Genomic DNA, 21,288 nt, shown 5'->3' on the forward strand with positions numbered 1-21,288 from the left:
ATTTGATATACTCATACTCTACTCAGGGATTGCGATCAAATAGATCTAGTGAATTAATTAGGTAACAATAATAAAAGTTGCCCTTAGTTAATCCAATCATATGTGTGGTCTCTTCATTTGCGGGGGTGGCGCGGCAAAGAAATCTACAGATTATATGTGACCAGATTGGCCAGAGTTGCTTCCTTTTTTTGAATGTACTATATACATGTAAACACACATGATATATACATGTAAACACACACACACACACACATATATCAGAATGTTTGTCTGGCTCCTGATATTTTTTGACTAAAGGCAACAATTTTTAATCTTGAACTATCCACTAAGAAATTATGCTAAAGACCTCAGCCCTGTGTCTCCATCATATGAGAACTTCATTGTAAACAAATATTCTTCATAGATAAAACTCTTCTGAACAAATCTTATTAAGAAAACCCTGTGATAGGCCCTAGATATACCATAGGTCAGAAATTACTGACCAATTGCACACAACAGCAACAACCACCACCTCCACAATTGCCCCTTTTAAAAGTTTTTTTGAGCCAAAGGAGTGGAGTGGGTGTCATTCCAATGTGGTATAACTTCTGAGTGATGGACTTAAAAAGTGAAGTGGGGCTTGATGACTGTTCCCATGTTCATCCCCTGTTTTTGGAATGACTGTACAAGGCTTTTCTTTTATTTATGCAACAAGGGATTCTTGTTGCATAAATATTCTGGTGCAGATATCCAAATAAACCACAACTAAGGACATACCTATAAAATTAACAACAATCTTATGCCTAGTTATCTTGTGTACCCAACTCAGTGGCACTTCTGATTGTGTAGTTTTAAAGCACAATTCAGTTTTGACAATACATTTCCAGTTAGATAAAATGCAATACTTTTGATGCAATATTTTCCAAAGTAGGTGTTACTATTTAAACTACACAATCAGAAGTGCCACTGAGTTAGGTACACAAGATAAATAGGCATAAGATTGTCGTCAATTATATGTGAAACCTTTGCCCAATGTAATGTATTTTCTGACTGTCTTTGCTAATATATTTCAGATAGTAAAACGCAAAAACTTTGTTATTGCTTTAGTCTATTGCCCAAGAAAGCACTATATTCTAATGACACCACCACCACTTTTCAAAAAACAAATAAACTACAAATTCCCAGAACCACTGGGAACCCATAGTTTGAGTAATAATGGTTCATATTCTCACCACTGAAATAGAATCCAAAAGCATAGCCATGCTAACTTAGAATATCAGTATGCAAAGGGATTTTACAGTACCTTAGAGCAGTAGTTCCCAAACTGTGTTTCGCAGAAACCTAGGGTTCCATGAAAACATCATAACGGTTTTGCAAAATATCTTTAAATTTTTTTGAAAACCTTTAAAAATGTTTATGCCACAATATAACAATTATGCAACAATATAACAATTATATTTATAATTGTCATATTATGCCACAATATAACTATTATGCCACAAGAACGGCGTTCCCTGCAGTCATGCCAGCCACATGACCTTGGCGGCATCTACAGACAACGTCAGTTCTTCGGCTTAGAAATGGAGATGAGCACCTGTCCCAGAGTCGGACACGACTGGACTTAATGTCAGAGGAAAACCTTTACCTAACCTTTACTATGCTACAATATGAAGATTTTAGTGAAATTCAATACACTTCTGCTTTAAAAACAAAATGTGAATCTCTTTATTCTCAAACCTACATTGTGAAAAACACTCAAGCAATAGGAGTAGATGAAAGAAGGAAGAACTTTGTAGGTTCACAATGAAAAATCAGGGACAGAGTTAGGATTCCATGAAGGAAAAAAGTCTTCTAAAGGGTCCCATGACAAAAAAAAGTTTGGGAACCACTGTCTTAGAGAATGAGAGAGAAAATATTTGTACACAAACTTTGGAAACTGGACAGTATGTGAAAGAGATCTTTCCTCTACATGCATCATAGGCCACCAGTATATCATAGAATCATAGAACCATAGAGTTGGAAGAGACCTCATGGGCCATCCAGTCCAACCCCCTGCAAGAAGCAGGAAAATCTCATTCAAAGCACCCCCGACAGGTGGCCATCCAGCCTCTGCTTAAAAGCCTCCAAAGAAGGAGCCTCCACCACAGTCCGGGGCAGAGAGTTCCACTGCTGAACAGTTCTCACAGTGAGGAAATTCTTCCTGATGTTCAGGTGGAATCTCCTTTCCTGTTTTTTGAAGCCATTGTTCTGCATCCTAGTCTGCAGGGCAGCAGCAAACAAGCTTGCTCCCTCCTCCCAATGACTTCCCCTCACATATTCGTACATGGCTATCATGTCTCCTCTCAGCCTTCTCTTCTGCAGGCTAAACATGCCCAGTTCTTTAAGCCGCTCCTCATAGGGCTTGTTCTCCAGACCCTTGATCATTTTAGTCACCCTCCTCTGGACGCTTTCCAGCTTGTCAACATCTCCCTTCAACTGTGGTGCCTAGAATTGGACACAGTATTCCAGGTGTGGCCTGACCAAGGCAGAATAGAGGGGGAGCATATCCACAGACATGGCATTGGGGACCTTACAATTAGTGGGGTAGTGAATCATCTTTCCAAACTTCAAAAGCATCCATTCAAAGTGCTAAACACTTAAACTGGGAATATGGTTAGCACCTTGGAGAGTTCCTATAACCTTCAGCTAAAATTTACATTGGATTGACTGCCCCGCTAAAATGAAAGCCATTAGCCACCATTGGCCCAGATTACCTCATGGCTACACTCTGCACATGCATTGAATATCTGTTCTGCTCCTTCACCATATTCCAGAATTAAGGCACACATGTCAGTATCAAGTAAAAGTTCAAAAGAGAGATCTTATCCTAAAATTGTTTCTATCACAGTATATCTATGTCTACTCATGTCCTGTGCTAAGATCAACCTTTTAGACTGGTCAGGTACCTGATCCTTGACATCACAGCTGGCTAAATCCTAATAACAAAGAATCAATGAGCTAATGTTTAGGATTTTATTTCAGAATGGAACATACGTTGGGAATCATCAATGATATGAACTAGTACAGAAAAGCATTCTATGGCAATTAAGTCTCCAGATTTTTTTTCCAACCTCAAATGTTATAAAGAAAGAACTCAGTTATTTCAGCTTTCCTAGCCATCAATAATACCTAGAAGTTTATTTGCTTTTGGTGCAACTGGTGTCATTAGTCAGCATTTGAGTAATCTTCTATGTGGTCCACTTTTTCCTTTCCCTGACACAATATTACACCAAGCTGTCAACTTTTTCAAATGGCTCCAATTTTTTTTCCTGAAAAGGCAGTCTGCTTCAGAGGCATCAAGAAAAGCTCTTCCAAAAATCATTTTAAAGACTACAGTTCAATAGAAGACAGGTATTAGGTTTATATTGCACATCTACCATTTTACTGTGATGGAAAGGTCAATAACATGGCATCAGGCTTATCCATGTCCATGAGTCAGGTGTCTCTGGGGCTTCCTTGATCACTACAGACAACTTGCTAACTTGTGATGCTCCCAGGTGAGAAAGGAGAGAAAAAGTGGGGGGTGGAGAGGAGGAGGTATGGACACATACTAAATTGTTCCCTACTTACCCTACATACCCAAATAGATGAGAAGGAATAATACCCCTATGTGACCTTCATCTCTAAGCAGCCTCTTAGTTGTCTCAAGATTAATAAACCTTCAGCAACTGCAGACTTAGTACATAGCATTTAATGTCATCTCCCAGAGTTATCCCAAGGTCTCAGATTTTGGCTTAGTAGGTTCAGAGCCTGAGATTATTCTGAATTGGCAACCTTATTTGTAAATCTTTCTACTGCAATAATGAACTTTATCTTGTGAATTGATATTTTTTACAACACAACACAGTGACGGAGTTACTGGTCTCCACTAGCTGTGAGATATACTGTATCTTTACTTCATATACATAATTCTTGGAAGAATGATAGATAGATACAGAAGAAGATATTTCTGAAACATTACTTTCACAGTTTCCAAAAGCACAACTTTGACATTCATTATTGCTATCTAAGCTACTATTTTTTCTTCCTCTTGAACTGTCTTCATAGAAATACAATTTATTGTTAAACAAAATTGCTGGTTTTTAATCATCAAGAGCTGATAAGGATAGTATTAAACAAATATTTCATTACTTGTCTGCAAACCTGAAGACATCAATATTGATCTCTTTAGATTTTCTTCCAGACTTTTATTTGGATGTACTGTCAGTTACTTAGTGCAAACAAGACCATTTTGTTTTTGTTCTTATCGGCTTCAGTGCCATTCTTTGCTGAAGATCTTGCATCAGCACTTCTGCCTCAGTGATTACAGATCCTCCTGACAGGAGTGCTGTGGCAGCTATTCCTGTGTGGGCATCTTATTTCCTGTGCCACTCATTCCTTAATGCTGAATCAGAGGTTCCTTTTGTCTTATGACGTAGACAGTTCAGGCATCCCAACAGTACCTTTCCTCACAAATGGTCGCTTTCCTAGATATAGTAGCACCCCATATCCACAGATTCGATACGGTTTCACTTATTCACCCTCCAAAAAGTATTCCCCCTGCCAAAGTGTTTGTGGGTCTTTCTAGGTATATGATTCTATGGTATGCTTCTTGCCCAAGTATGGTCACAATATAGGGCCAGAAGCATCTATGGTTTCAGGTATCCAGTAGTGGGTTCAGGGATGTATCCCTGCAGATATCTACCTGCAACCAAGTAGATCATATGTATGCCATAAAATATTAGAAACAGTTTTGACACTTTTTCCCAGCTGGGGAAAATGAAAGGCAGGCAGGCAGGCAGGCAGGACACTGGTCTGGGATCAGGAAAAATTCTTATAATGTTTGGCCCTTGGAGGGGTCCATATATTGACTATGCTGACTGGAGAATTTTGGATTTGTAGTCCAAAAAAGTAACTTCCAAACTCTGTTTCTGGACACAGTTTGACATTTTGTTTCACATTTTTGTGTCAACGTCTTTCAATTTTATTATCTGCTTCAATGGAATGGTTCTGGCTGATAAAGCATAGGCCTTAAGGTCATTAAAATGAGCCTAAAAGTCATGAGGTGGTACTCACTTGGACATTATTTATTTATTTATTTACTCTATTTCTACCCCGCCTTTCTCTACCCCAAACGGGACTCAAGGCGGGTTACATAGAGGCAATTATTCAATGCCTTAAAAACATATGATACAGACATTAAAATTAAATTACCATAGATTATAATCAGACATATTAAACATTAAAAACATTACATTACATAAAAAATCACGCCATCCATAGTCATAGTCCAGGCCTTTAGTCATTACATATTTTTCAGATCTGTCATTGTACTTCCATATTCACTAAAAACCTGATCCCACAGCCAAGTTTTTAACTTTCTTCTGAAGGCTAGGAGGGAGGGGGCTGATCTAATGTCATTGGGGAGGGAATTCCATAGCCAAGGGGCCACCACTGAGATTGCCCTGTCTCTTGTTTCCACCAGTTGCACCTACAAGGGAGGTGGGACCGAGAACAGGGCTTCCCTGGATGATCCTAATCTCTGAGATGGTTCATAGGGAGAATTCAGACAAGTAAGCTGGGCTGCAAATGTTAAGGGCTTTAAAGCCAGCACTTTGAATTGTGCTCATTAGCAGACTGGCTGTTGTAGTTCAGCCTGAGCCTGAGATTGGGCCCATTCGGCCAGTAATTGTCCCTGCACCTGCTTTACCAGAAGACTTTGAGCCTGAGATACAACCAGCTTTGTCAGAGTCTGTTCCAGTGGATTCTGGGACCAGAGACAAAATGGTTGCAAGCAGGCATTCTGAACCACATTATTCCCCTCTGTCAAGGCCAGTTCACCACCTGCCAGATGAGCATTCCAGTTTGGAGGAGGATGATGTATTTGACAGAAGGGAGGTGATCTCTCACAGAAGAAGGGAGCACGAATGTTTATGAAGGAGTAAATGACTGCTTTTGAAGCACACTAATGAGTAGTTTTCTCATGAGAGAAATCGTTTTCCCATGAAAGGTAGACCTTGGGTTTTCCTTAAATGCCTGGTCCTTTTTCTGCACAGCAGAGATGTCAACTTTGCAATTCAAGAGGGAAAGATCTTTGCTCCATGTTCTTGTCTGCCTTGCAGCCGTGGATATTGGTTCAAGTTATTTCTGCCTTTGAATCCAGTTGAATACTCCTGTGACTTTGCCGTGTGGATTTCCAATACTTTAGATTATATTGGAATTTGATCCTGCATTCTGGCCTTGTTTCCTCTGGTTTCCAGATTGTTTCATGCCTTGGAATTGAATCCTGTTTGGAGTATTCTTGATATTTCTTGCGGGCCTAAGTTCGAGTTCTGGTTTGGACTATAATATTTGAATGACTTTCTTGGACTCTTGCTTAAAGATTTTCAAGTACACTGCTCTTGTGGATTTAACCTATTTTATTGACTCTAAACTTTATTTGCTTTTGCTTACTTATAATCTTCGATAAATAGCTTGATTGCTTATATTCTGGGCTCCAGTGTGGTTTCAAGGTGCCTATGCAGCCTAGGGGTGCAACACTGGCAGCCAATGGAGATAGCTCAACAGGGGAGTTGTATGCTCCCTGTACACTACTCCTGTGAGCAATCTGGCTGCTGCTCATTGGACCATTTGGAGCTTCCAAACAGTCTTCAAAGGCAACCCCACATAGAGCGCATTGCAATAGTCTATTCGAGATGTAACCAGAATGTGGACCACCATGGCCAAGTCAGACTTCCCAAGGTATGGGCACAACTGGCACAGAAGTTTTAGTTGTGCAAAAGCTCCCCTGGACACTGCTGAAACCTGGAGTTCCAGGCTCAGCAATGAGTCCAGGGTCACTCCCAATTTGAGGACCTGCATCTTCAGGGGGAGTGTAACCCCTTCCAACACAGGCTGTAACTCTATAGCCTGTTTGGCATTGCGACTGACCAGGGGGACCTTTGTCTTGTTTGGATTCAATTATCACATATTTCTCAAATGGTTTCACCTGTGGTAAACTCATCTTGTCTGATACAGAAGCCTGCCTGCTAGCCTGTCTTCTTACCACACAAATACTTTTGGTATGCATTTACCACACATGCAAAGATGAGACTTCTCCCCATACGTGTTGTCCATGTCTTAAGATAAAAACTGTGCAACTTCAATAGTTCACAGGTTTGACGATGTGCACCCCCTGAAGTCTCATATTTTTGCAGTTTGAAAGCTCTGGTGATTTACAGTGTTTATACTTTTGGCAAGTGGTGGGTATACTTTAAAGTTTTTAAACTTTTGTTATGAGTCAAAAAAAAATGCACCAGTGGGAAGTTCTGCAAAATGTTCTTGCCTTGAAAAAAAGAAACTTTCAGTTAACATGGGAAATGGTTTGTTGTTAGCAGGGGGCTTCACAGTCACTTCATTTAAATTAAAGGGAAGGGATTGTGATGATCAGGGGGAGAAAGAGTTAACATTTTTTTTCCTTTGTGCTGTGAATGATGGCCCACAATGGCTGTATCAATGTGGATTTCTCTTACGACATTATAAAATACATTTTATAAAGCTGTCTGAAAGTGCTTTCAGAAGCCATAAGGTAGAGAAAGATGGGAGAGGGGGGATCTTTTCATTTAATATAATCTAATACAACTTTAAACTCTGTTTGAGACAAGGTTAGGATGATGTTGTGTGGTAAAAAATGTTTTTAATCATGACTAAGGAGTCTCCAACATGACTTACAGATTAGTATGACAATCAAGTGTTATGTTATGTTATATCAACTGTATAATCAACAGTGCTGTGTACTGGACCATAGATTAATCCATACATAAAGTAACTAAAACATGAAATACTTTGGAAGCTTAAACCTGGATGGGATTAAATTGATTGATGATTTTGTATGGTTGAAGTACAGATTCCAAAAGTCTAAAATTGCATGGTATCACAGGTTCTTATCATTAGCCATGCAGTTTTGGACTTTTGGACCTGTATCTGGAGTTCCACAGATTCACCAAACCTTATATAGGTCAAGAATGTATCTAATACAACCCACATCAGGAATACCTTTGGGCTCTCCACAATCATAAATTGTGGAAACATATTCAAGGGAAGCCATACTGACCATGTAGCAAAACAAAATAAAACCCCGAAATCCCAAAAAGAGTGATACCATTGTTGGCCAAGCAAAGTGTCAATAAAGATATCACTCTTTTATGGATTTTGAATTTTTTTTAGTCATATATTGTGTTCAGTGTCAAAATGTCCTTACTTTTCAGTTTACAGTTTTGAAATCCTCTTGTCTTCTTCATTTCTGTTTTCTACTTTGCAAGAGTCTTGTGCAGTTCATTTTCTACAAGACTAGGATACTTCAGGAATTTAGTTTTTCAGAACTTCAATACAACTCTGGCCTGCTCTATTCCTCTGAGACTAATGTGTAAGTTGGGACACAATTTTCCAACAGCTGTTAATTCCTCTCTGAATGCTATAATGATGTTTTTAGTTCAATTATGTATCAACTTGCACATAAAATGCATATTGGCAATCAGATGTCTTTAGAAATGTGTGTTTTCAGAGGAAAATGAATTTTAAAATGTCAACTAGAATTAGACCTATCTGTGCATTCTTTCAAAGCAGGAGCAAAGATAACTTAACAAAGGGGCTGCATGCGATCTCTTTTGCAACATGGAACAACTCCGCAGTTGCAGAATCAGAGACTATCATGACTACTTTTACCACCAATGAATCAATATATTTTATTCTCTCACTGCTCTGAAAGAAACCATTTGAAGTCTGATGGGACACAAGTTCCGGCATCCTCTTGCACCACAATTGCCTGAGTGCACACTTCCTAGTACATGTTTGGTAAAAGCAGTGTAGTTGCTTCTAGTAGTCTTCTAAGGATTTCATCCCATGCAAGTCAAAAGTGTCTTAGGGAATCTCCTTACCTTCAATTCAGTTTTTGGTCCATCTTGTAAGAAGATGGAAGTATACTCTCCCCCATCACACCTTGCACATTTCTTCCCGTGTTTAAGGGTTTGAAAGTGCATTCTTCCCCATCACACACTAAGAGCCTGTCTCCTCCAGTTCCATTGGATTGGTTGCCTATGTGATTTTTTAAAAAAGGAAATCATGTTATAACAAAATCATGTTTTCTCATGGAGAAGAGTAAACATGTGTTTGGTGGTGTGCTTCTTAGCAGCAAGTTCACATTTCACTGGTTAAATTTCTTATAGATATCATGGCATTTTTTTTCCTTTCCTATACATTTTTTTGCTGTAGTGATGGTGGTTTTCTTTCCTGCCAGCTGGAACATCAATGATGGGTGATAGCATGCAGGAATAGAAAACAAGGACCACAGACTATTCACAATTATGCCTCATTTTGACAACAAAGATGGGAACAACTTGGGAGCTCATGAGTTCAGGTGATTTTCCCATCCCACAATAAAGAAAAAAATGGATGATGTGCCTGGAGACAGGTTAATCCAGTTCCAAATCGACTACAAAGAAAACGGGAAGTACATTGTTTTCCAGCAGGAGCTCCTCAATTAAAGACAGTACAAGGGAGCATTATGGGATAGGAAGCATGAGATAGCATGGATTTGAGTTTTAAAATGCACACAATTTTACTGTGGGATGAGGTTCTTAGTGGTGAGGGGCAAATCGGCTTGGAGCCGAAGTGGGATCTTTGAGAAACAAGAGAGCTATATCATTGCATCCACCACAACCATGAGAGTTGGCTGTAAGAGTGCTAAACATCTTAACTCAATGAGGAGTAAATTTATTCTGTGACCATGAATTTTGACATGGGATGAGAAAAGAATGAAGAAGAAATGAGTGTATGTTTCTGCATGCAGAGAGTTGAACTGGATGACCCTTGTGGTCTCTTCCAGCTCTATAATTCTATAATGTGAAGAAATAAAATAGAACATCCTGGAGGAAGTTGTGACTGGTCAGCTAGAACTCATAACAAGAGTCCTTTTGTTAGGTGATAAAGATATATTGCAATAACTGTTAATAACAACAGTCTCTGGAAGGAATTCAAGTACCAAGGAAAGGCATATTAGCAACTCCACATTGTGACCTGTACTGCAAGCACATGCACAAGTTCAATCCCTGCCAAAGCCTGGGAAAGTAACTTCAAGTTCAAAGAATCCCCAGCCAAAGTTTCTCTGTGAATTTCACTGTTAAGAAGGGTGGTACTTTAATACACTTCACTGCTATTTTCTAGGATTAAACTGAACAGTACAGAACTATCATCGCAGAGCCACATTTTCTCTACAAAGAAATCTATTCAGCTAAAATAAATTTGTTTTATTATATGAAAATGGTAAGTGTGGGGGATAAGCATGGTCTTAAGAAAGGTCACTTATGCTGCAGTTGGTGAAACATAAAATCTTTGGTATGTTGCTCACATAAAACACTGTTTTAAATGCAAGTCGATCTGTAACCTCAGAGATTAATACAAAAAAATTCCTCTTTCTTTAGTTTGTTTGTTGTGGTTGCTTTTGTTCGGTTGATGAAAATAGAACAAAGCAGACCATGTTCAAACAGCAGTTATTCAGTAGTCTTTACAGATATTGTCTGAATCTAATTGGATTTTAATGAAATGATATTTCCTTTGTGATAAGTACATAAAAATTATGTTTTTAATTAACATCACAAGGTATAAGCTATAGATACCAACCCTCAACTGAAATAATATTACTTTAATGTTTGCTTCATTATAAAAAGCATAGAAGTAATAACAACATAGCAAAGAAGTTGTGTAAACTGACCAAATGATTATTACTGCCAGGCTCACATAATATTGCCAGTAATTGATACCTGTTCTCCATGTCCTTTGACTAAGTTCCTATGTTTTGAACCACTACGTTAACAAACAGGGCATGACATCAGGAAAACTACAGAGCCAGCTTCTTCTCTCCCTTTCAGCTTCAGCTCTGGTTTTGCAATTTCATCCTATTTAATGCCATAGGAACATGTAATGCTGCATGCAGTTTTGGTGTCTAGGGAGTGGGAAAGGGCTCTGGTACAACTGAGTTTCACATACTCCTATAACCTCACAGATTGGTGTTTGGCAATGGCCCAGGATAGAGTTGCCATATTCTAGCCACTCAAAAGTAATAATCCAATTTGCATATTATGTAAATTATTATAATTATACATTTTGGTCAGTATTCCAAATCAACTACTTAGCTATATAACTACTTAAGCCATGTAGTTAAGTAAGAAGCCGAGGTGGTGCAATGGGTTAAACCCTTGTACTGGCTGAACTGCTGACCTGAAGGTTGGGTTGCTGACCTGAAGATTGCCAGTTTGAATATATGAGATGGGGTGAGCTCCTGTCTGTCAGCTCTACCTTGTGGGGACATGAGAGAAGCCTCCCAGCAACACATCCAGGCATACCCTTGGCAACATTTCTGTAATCCGCTAACACCAGAAATGACTTGCAGTATATTCTCAAGTTGCTTCTGACATGATAAAAATGTAGTTAAGTAGCCTCTTCTAGTCTGAGCTCTCAATTCTGATGTCAAGATCGCTAGCGCAGTAGCCAGAAGCAGGATCCCTGTCACAAGTCCTCCTTGCACTAGAGATTACTTATGGGATGGGTAGAAACTAGTCTTATGCATTTGTATAGAATCACTGTCCATTCCTATTTGTTTCATTTCTAAGGCCCCATTTTAGTTTTCAAGCGCCTCTCCAAAAAACGGGTGCCTTTCCGGATGAGCTTTTTTGTTCAAGGTTCAAAAAACCAATATTTTTTGTTCATTGGCGGCAAAGCGCCAGCACCTGACAGGGCCTACAGCCAAGCGCCGAGAACTGAGTAGGAGGCGCACAGCTGTAGGCCCTGGCACTTAGCTCTAGGCCCTCGGCTGTAGGTCAAGCCAAGCGTGCCAAGCACCAAGCACCGAGTACTGAGCGAGAGGCTCGTGATGCTCGACAGCAGGCCCTTGACTGTAGGCCCAGCTGAATGCCGAGTAAGAGGACCTGGCATTGGCTGTATGCCCTTGGCTGCAGGCCCAGCCAAGCACTGAGAATCAGCCGACCAAACAGTTACTGTCCCCACTTTTCTTTCATTTCACTGATATTTCCTTACCGGAGGGGGGTATACCGTTGTGTGTCTTCTGAATGAACAAGATGGTACAAAAACATGAATTAAACAGATGAAATAGTAACCAGGCCCATGACTAGTTGGAACATCAGTTGACTGCATTCCTACTAGTAGGAGAACAGCCCCCAATCACCTGCAGTACCTGATGCCTGGTAAGTTGGGGCTAAGGGACTTTTATGATCCCTGCATATTCTCTAGATTACTGAATATGAAGGGATCACAAATACAAATCAGTTATGAATATGTAGCATTGGGTTGCACATTAGGAACCACAGTAATGAATTCCAGGTATTATTTGTTTTTCTTCTAATTTAACACATTAATATTTGCTGTTTCTAATACTCTGTTTCATCTTTGTTAATATTTTTAGTAGTAACCTGTCATCTGAGAGAACTAAGAGCTTAAAATGCTGGTGAAAGACTCAAATTCAGTTGCCTACTTGATGATGGAAATCACCAATCTACCTTACAATGTTGTGGAGATTATTTGAAAGACATTAAAGTGGCTATGTATATTGCTGGGCAAAATGGTACAGACCCATGAAAATGCTACAGAGCATATGTCATCTGATTCACCGTAAAACATGCTAAGGAAAGTGAAGACAAATACAGCCCCCATCTACACTGCCAGATAATGCAGTTTGAAATTGCACTATGTATTCAGACTTCTATAATGAAGTTATGTGCAGTTAAACTGCACTATTGAGTCCACACTGACTCATACATGGGTCTACACTGATGGAAATTCAAATTTTTTGTAAAACATTTAAAAAATATATTTCTGAAGTGTTGAAAAACCTCAATGAGAAGAAACCTGTACTTGAAAATTCAGTTCAGAAGTTATTGTATGTAAAGTTTACATATTAACAGTATTTATTTTGTGCAGAAAGTGAAAACAGCATTTATTTAGCAAGGGAAAATATTTTTTGTACAGCAATATTATATTTTGTGCAGAAAAGGGTGCAAAATTGCATGTGATGCTTAGTGCCTATATTCCATAAAGATGTAGTTTTCTGTGTCAAACAACTGCATGAAAACTTTGCACAGAATAAGTACTGAGTTGCAAATAGTTTCAAAAATTGTTTCTCAGAACAGGAAGTCACTCAGTTTTCACTTCAGAAGAATACAACAACAACAATAACAACAACAAAAACAAAAACAAAACAACAAGATACAAAAAAGGTACAACAAAATTGTTGTTTTTAAAGGGCAATCTGGGTAGCAAAAGGAAAGGAAAAATACAGCAAACAGCAACACCAATAAACAGTATACCAATAAACTTGGGTCTATTGTTTCTAGTGTACAAAAGTTGTGAATTTTTTTCATGCTGATCCAGAAGAACCCACTCCCTCCAATTCATTAGCAGTGTCTTCATTTAGCACTCACTTTGACTCCCATCATTTATTCATAACAATGCACTTACTATTAGACATTTCGCAGAATCATTATATGAGTCTGGTATAGCTAAGACATTTTATAAACTGCTGTGCCAGTGACAGTTTTATTAAGTAAAGTGAATGCTATTTTCTCAAAAAGAGTAGTAGAAGGCTAGTGCCATTACTAAGAGTCTGTCCTAGTCAAAGGACAAAACAAATGCTCTATGGATGCATTCATTGTAACTAGTTTGCTAAGAGTTTGGCCTATAAAGTAGGGATGGGCAACTGGAGTAGGTCCAGGATCAGTTTATGGTGCCACAAATTTACCATGGGGTAGAAAGACCACAAAAACATAAAACTGAAAAAGGGAAATGAGCCATCTTTATCTAGTTTTGGGGGGAAAGTACACACAGAGAATCATAGAGTTGGAAGAGACCTCAGGGACCATTCAGTCCATTCTCCTGCCATGCAGAAATACACATTCAGAACACACTTGACAGGTGGTCATCCGGTCTTTGTTTAAAAATCTCTAAAGAAGGAGACTTCCACACTCTGAGGTATTAGTGTTGAACAGTTTTGACTGCCAGTTGTTCCTGATGTTTATTAAACAGTTCAAAACATGGTTTTTCCAGTGTGCTTTTGAATAATCAACGACACAACAGACCCCTCTGATAGATATACTTTGCACTTTATCTCTTATCCCACCCCATCCTATCCCAAATTCTATCCTAGACAACCTTGTGACACTTTTCCAGGCACTTCATTAAACAGTCTAGTAACTATGCAGTTTTGACTTGACCCCACCCCCCACCCCATCATATCCATCGGTGGTGAAGTTGTTTTATGGCCCTTTTTGTCCTGCTTTTATGGTTTTATTTGTACAATTGTGTTTGAATTTGGTTTTACTTGATTGTCATGTTGCTCTTGTTTTTATGTTTTAACTTGTTTATACCTTGTTTTTCTTTTGGGCTTGGCCCCATGTTAGACACCCCAAGTCCCTTCGGGGAGATGGTGGCGGGATATAAAAATAAAGTATTATTATTATTATTATTATTATTATTATTATTATTATTATTATTACTATTTGAAACACAACAGGATGAGTCCACAGCGGACACTCTGCTGACTGTTGTATTGACACTTCCCAAGTGTCTAGGACTGTGTGATGTATCGGCAAATAATGTGTGCAGATCCCAGTAAGGTGGCCTTCTGCAGCTGGCAGGTGGTAATTTTGTCAGCGCCGATTATGTTTAAGTGCAGGCCAAAGTCTTTAGGCACTGCACCCAGTGTGCCGATCACCACTGGGACCACTTTGACTGGCTTGTGCCAGAGTCTTTGCAATTCGATCTTTAAATCCTCATACTGTGTCAGCTTTTCCAGTTTTTTCTCCTCAATCCTGCTGTCACCTGGGATTGCTACATCAACAATCCATACTTTGCTTTTTAACACGATCATTTGGTCAGGAGTATTGTGCTCCAAAACCTTGTCTGTCTGAATCCAGAAGTCCCAGAGTAGCTTGACATGTTCATTCTCTGTAACCTTTTCAGGCTTGTGATCCCACCAATTCTTTGTTGCAGGCGGATGGTTTTTGTGCCACAAATTCCAATGAATCATCTGAGCAATGGTGTTATGTCTCTGCTTGTAGTCACTCTTTGTCTTTTGCACTTGAAGCAGTTTACTACTATTGACTTCCCTCAATGTTGGTTCTTGACTGCCTTTTGCATAATCTGCCAGGGCATGTTTCTCTTCCTCTACCGTTTGTTTCACTTGCAGAAGCCCTCTGGCCCCTGATGTTCTGGGCAGTTAAAGTCTGTCGACATCACTACGCGGGTGTAATGAGTAGTGGATTGTCATCAGTTTTCTTGATTTTCTGTCCAGATCATCTAGTTCTGCTTGTGTCCAGTTCACAATTCCAGTAGTGTATCTAATGACGGGTATGGCCCAGGTGTTGATAGCCTTGATCGTATTTCCACCATTTAATTTGCTCTTCAAAATCTTTCTGACTCTTTGGAAACATTCTTTGCTGACCACATTTTTCACATGCCCATGCTTGATATTGTCCAACTTTAGTATGCCCAGATATTTATAGGCTTCAGGCTGATTTCACTTTATGGTTTGTCCATTTGGCATCTCTATGCCCTCGCTGTGAGTAATTTTCCCTTTCTTTAATGCCATTGTGGCACATTTGTCTAGGCCGAACTCCATACTGAAGTCAGTGTTGAAGATTCTGACTGTGCACTTAGTTCTACTTGCATACTGAATCATATCACTGGCTGAAAAACATGGGTTAAAATGCCATGCTTAAAATTCGAGATCAGCAGAAAATGTGCATATTTGCATGACTGTACATCCCTGCACTCACAAAAACATGGGACTTCGTTGTGATACACTGGTGTGGACTGATCCGGCACATGTGCACATTTTAAAATCCCAAAACAGCTGATGAGGGCTGTAAACAGACTGAGCCATGGACATACAGGTTGCTAAACAGAAACAGAAAAAAATGGAAAGCAATTCCCAGGAGAACTCTCTGCAATGATTCCCTTATTCTCATATTTATGAAATTAAACAGAGCTTGAATTTACACAGTGGGCATCAGCATGGCAGGCAAGTGACCCTAAAGCAGTGGTTCCCCACCTGACGTCCCCAGATGTTTTGGCCTACAACTACCAGAAATCCTAACAGCTGGTAAACTGGCTGGCATTACTGGGAATTGTAGGCCAAAAACATCTGGGGACCTAAATGGGGTTCAACAGGGCAAATGTAAAGGCAAGAAGAGGGTGAGGAGAGACGACAAGAAATCTGCTTGCATGCATTCATATATCCACATTAGCACTTGCACTTATGAAGTCTAGCGCATCTTGTAGTGCCAATTTTTAAAAAATTAAAAGAAAACTTCTGGCAGATGTCCCACTTCCATTTTGTGGATTTCTAAGATACACTACAAACAACTCTTTCAGGACACTAGGGAACTATTTGCCAGAATTGACAGCTCCATGTTTGGACTTGCTTTCAGGTGCTGTGGTTTTTTGCCCCACTTCTTTGTCTTGGATTATGAGGCTGTCTTGAAGGGCCCCCTATTCCTAATAACAAAATAGGATCCAGCTTTTTCTGGAACCTATTTTCTGCAGGAAAGTACAATTCTTTTGTAGTCCTCCTTTCTTTTGCGATTTTTTAAAAAAGTAATCTCAACTAAAATAAATTCTTATCTGAAGCCACCATAGAAAAATGCACCAGTATTTAAATTAACTATATTTTATGGAAAGAATTAGGCTGACAGATTCAATTGGTTTTCAGTCAGTTTTGACTGCTTGCAAATATACCTCGCACACTAGGTGTCAAAGTTTGCAGCTTTCTGCCCTGAACTTGGAAAAGTTTGATGACAGCCTGTTGCCACTCACAGTTGATGGTAAATATTGAAGTTTTCCAAAGAAAACTTATTTGGAGCTCCTTAGAAAATGCTATAAATGATGCACTCACAGGCTTTAAATTGTTACCACAGATGTCTGCCACGGTTTATCTTACTCTGCACTTTGTTTATGTCATACTTAACAACACTGCTTCTCGCTCTCTCATAAGCTTGGCACATATTTCTGAGACAAGTCATATGTTAAAGGCTGGAGCCTTAAAACCTTTATTTCACTGTGTTCTTAAACACATGTTGGGATCAACAAATTGATGTCGATGGCAAGACCAGCTGACTAGACATCCGGCTGTAATGGCACATTTCCAGAGATCCTTGCTGTGTCATCCTAAACTAACATTAATTGCCATGGCTCATTGCATTAAGTCTACAGTGTAAATGTACCCTTAAGAGGCATGGGTCAGTTTATTTTCTAATGGAATTCTCAAAGGTCAACTCGGATAGGAACCTTCCAGAATATGTGAACTTTGCTGAATGGACTTGAGATTTCACATATCATCCAGGCATTTTGATTACTTAGCTTCTAAAAATCCTTTAAAAATATATGTGAATTTTTTGTCATGGGTGTGAGGCTGACTTCTAGTTGCCTTTTCTCATTTCCTCAGAAGCCACTCTATCAGTGACAACAGTTACAACGCAGCCTTCTAAATACTAGAAGTAGAAATACTTGTATCAACTGAATTTCGCCAATGCAAATTACTGAAGATTTTGATCATTTTTGAAGAATAATTTACTAAAATTCACAGATTTGATTCTGAATTAGATCCAAAGAACTTGAATCAAAATACAGATTAAACATCATTTTTGACTAAAACACAAAACACTTTCCAGAAAGACCTGAAAACTTGGCTATTTCAATATGCTTTTGACTAATTTGGTCACAACTTGACTGAGTCCTTCTACCTCCACCTTATACCCAGCCTCGGCACTTTATTACTGGCCCACCTTACCAGTGGCCTTGCAATATATTGCACATGTATCATTATGGTCCTGCCTTCAATTCTGAACATGCCCATTGTGCTTGTCTATTGGTTATTGGTTGTTGTTGAGCTTATGTTTTATGAGATTTTATATGCTTTTATGTATTAATTCATTTTAATTGAAAGGTATTTTATGCTTATATATTTTATTACTGTATGTCTGTATGTAAGCCACCCTGAGTCCCTTCAGGGAGATGGGGTAGAATATAAGAATAAAGTTGTTGTTGCGTCATCATCATCGTCATCATCATAATCACCTTTGAAACAGAAACAGAAGGATTGCATTGGGTTTACTTTGACATGATTATCTCTCAATGAAAACTAACAAAATGCCCCTTAATCCTTCATAAAATTGCAGGAGGTTATGACATGTTTTGTTTTAGGCAGGGAATGTTATAAAAAGCCCCACAAGCCATCCACCTTTAATACATTTTTTAAAATTAAAATAAAGAGATATAGATATTGCATGTAGGAAATAGTGCAGAGTCTATTCCACTTCTATGGAAACCACTGACTTTTGTGAATCAAAAATTAAATCCTTTGTTAGCTATTGTATGGTTGGGGTACACACACATATATATTTCACTTCATATTTCTGCACTTCCATTTCCAGTGCTTGATAATACTGAGGCAAATATATGTACTGTCTGAATGAATAATAGCGTACTTGATGCAATATCAGACAATATGAAACTTCTGTGTGTGATGATAAATCTATGATGGTCTGTAAACTTGATGATGTGATCAACAATTGATCAATAGTTACATCAATATATGGAATTTCCCAGTATTTATTTTACCATAGATGGGTTGTATTTTCATTTCTTTTTTCAATAGGATACATTATATATTTAAATAGAAATGTGGTGTTATGCTTAATTTAATACTAGACTTGTGTGTTTTAATTTGAGAAGGCTATATTCGTAATGATAAAATAATATTTTGTATATTGGTAAAATGGAATAGCAGTTATATCTTAGCAACAGCTGAAAGAGCTGTATGGCTGTTTAGTTTTTTGGGGTTTTTTCCCCTTCTAGGTCTCCTCAATTCCTTCACCATTCTCTGTTTATACTTTACTAAAAGGATTCCAGTTTCATTGCTGTCTCTCTTTAAAATGAGCGGACCTCAGAAACACTTTTATATGTCTAACAAACCACTTGACTAACACCATCTTTATACAGTGGCTCTTGTATTTTTATTTTTAAAAATATTAGTTTTATAATGTACACTGCTAAAGCAATATCAGCCGTCGTAGAGAGAATTTTCTCTTTAGAATTCAGTGTTTCTTAAGACTACAGTCAGCCTCTTTCCTCTTTAATTTCAGGCTTTATAGGAAGTCATAACCTCAACCTCCAACACAGAGTTTTGCGTTAATTGCAAGCATTAAATAGTATGTGTAAAGAAGCAAAAGGGTCCAAGCAAAGTACCAGTCGCTTCTACAACTGCTCTTTTGTAGATTCGGCAGCTTTTTATCAGCCTTCCTTGTCTTCTAAATTAACTCTCTACTTTTGGTGCTGAAACCATTGCTGATATGCCTAATCCTTCTTGGATGAACTGCGGGTTGGAGCCCATGACATCCTGTCTGAGGTCCCAGTTCAGCAAAACACTTTTCACCTCGGGTCTTTAGCTGCTGACAAAGATAAGTATGCAGTCTCCGAGAGGAAGGTGCCGTCTTTTACAGCATCACAGCGTTTGCTTTTTCGGAGGTATGCAGGGTGGTTGACAATAGTGAGGCTTTTTTAAAAAATAAAAGGAACCCATCCTTCAATGAACTTTTTATAGTGAGGAGATTTGAAAATGCAATAAAAAGGAGGAAATATGTGAAGGATTAATTGGTAAAAAGAACACCCTAATCTCCTTCCTGTTCTGGCAATGTGATAGGAATATCCCGCTTTGGAGAACAAGTGGGCAAGGAGCCCATCATGGATAAAAGAGTGAGGAAGCAAATGGTTTTTGAAAAGTGGCTCATCTCCAGTTGTTAGCTACTCCGATGGCAGAGGACATGCCCGAATGAACAGCCACACACACATTGTGAGAAAACTTGGCAGAGGGCCTCAAGGTTTATTAAATCAATAGCTAAGTGTGTAAACCGATTATAGCACTCTTTAGTCAGCAAGTAATCCTTAAAAGAGTAAAACTTCCTCAGGTTCCATTCTGTTCTATAGAGTCAGGGCTTTGGCCTGTAAGATGGAGTCAACAAAGAGCTGTCCATAAAAGAGGACTCAGGGACAATTCAAATCCTATAGCCCTTACATGACGACAGCTGAAGGTGCATCTCATCATGAATATTTTCTGTTTGGAAGTAGCTTTGATTCACTGGAGACTACCACATTCAAACTTCAAATGAACAAAATGAAGTTCAACAGAAACAAATGCAAGATACTCCACTTAGGCAGAAAAAATGTAATGCAAAGATACAGAATGGGGGATGCCTGGCTCAATAGCAGTACGTATGAAAAAGATCTTGGAGTCCTCATGGACAACAAGGTAAACAGAGCCAACAATGTAATGCAGCAGCTGAAAAACAGCCAATGAGTTTTTGGCCTGCATAAATAGGGGTATAGCATCTAGATCCAGGGAAGTCATGTTACCCCTCTATTCTGCCTTGGTCAGGCCAAACTTGGAATACTGTGTCCAATTCTGGGCACTGCAGTTGAAGGGAGATGTTGAGAAGATTGAATGTGTCCAGAGGAAGGCGACTAAAATTATGAAGGGTCTGGAGAACAAAAAGCATAGAATCATAGAATAGTAGAGTTGGAAGAGACCTCATGGGCCATCTAGCCCAACCCCCCGCTAAGAAGCAGGAAATCTCATTCAAAGCACTCCCGACAGGTGGCCATCCAGCCTCTGCTTAAAAGCCTCCAAAGAAGGAGCCTCCACCACAGCCCGGGGAGAGAGTTCCACTGCCGAACAGCCCTCACAGTGAGGAAGTTCTTCCTGATGTTCAGGTGGGATCTCCTTTCCTGTTGTTTGAAGCCATTGTTCCGTGTCCTAGTCTGCAGGGCAGCAGAAAACAAGCATGATCCCTCCTCCCTATGACTTCCCCTCACAAATTTATACATGGCTATCATGTCTCCTCTCAGCCTTCTCTTCTGCAGGCTAAACATGCCCAGCTCTTTAAGCCGCTCCTCATAGGGCTTAATCATTTTAGTCGCCCTCCTCTGGACACTTTCCAGCTTGTCAACATCTCCCTTCAACTGCGGTGCCCAGAATTGGACACAGTATTCCAGATGTGGTCTGACCAAGGCAGAATAGAGGGGTAGCATGACTTCCCTGGATCTAGATGCTATATTGTCACGACCCAGGCTGCAGAGCACCAATAACCATACACAGAGGCCAGAATCTATCTAATATCTTTATTAAGGAAATAAGTAAAGGCAATAAAAATAAGTGTAGAATATAGTTCAGAAGATGACCCTTCAGGAAAG

Source organism: Anolis carolinensis, chromosome 3 (assembly GCF_035594765.1).
Source record: "Anolis carolinensis isolate JA03-04 chromosome 3, rAnoCar3.1.pri, whole genome shotgun sequence".
Taxonomy (NCBI): domain Eukaryota; kingdom Metazoa; phylum Chordata; class Lepidosauria; order Squamata; family Dactyloidae; genus Anolis; species Anolis carolinensis.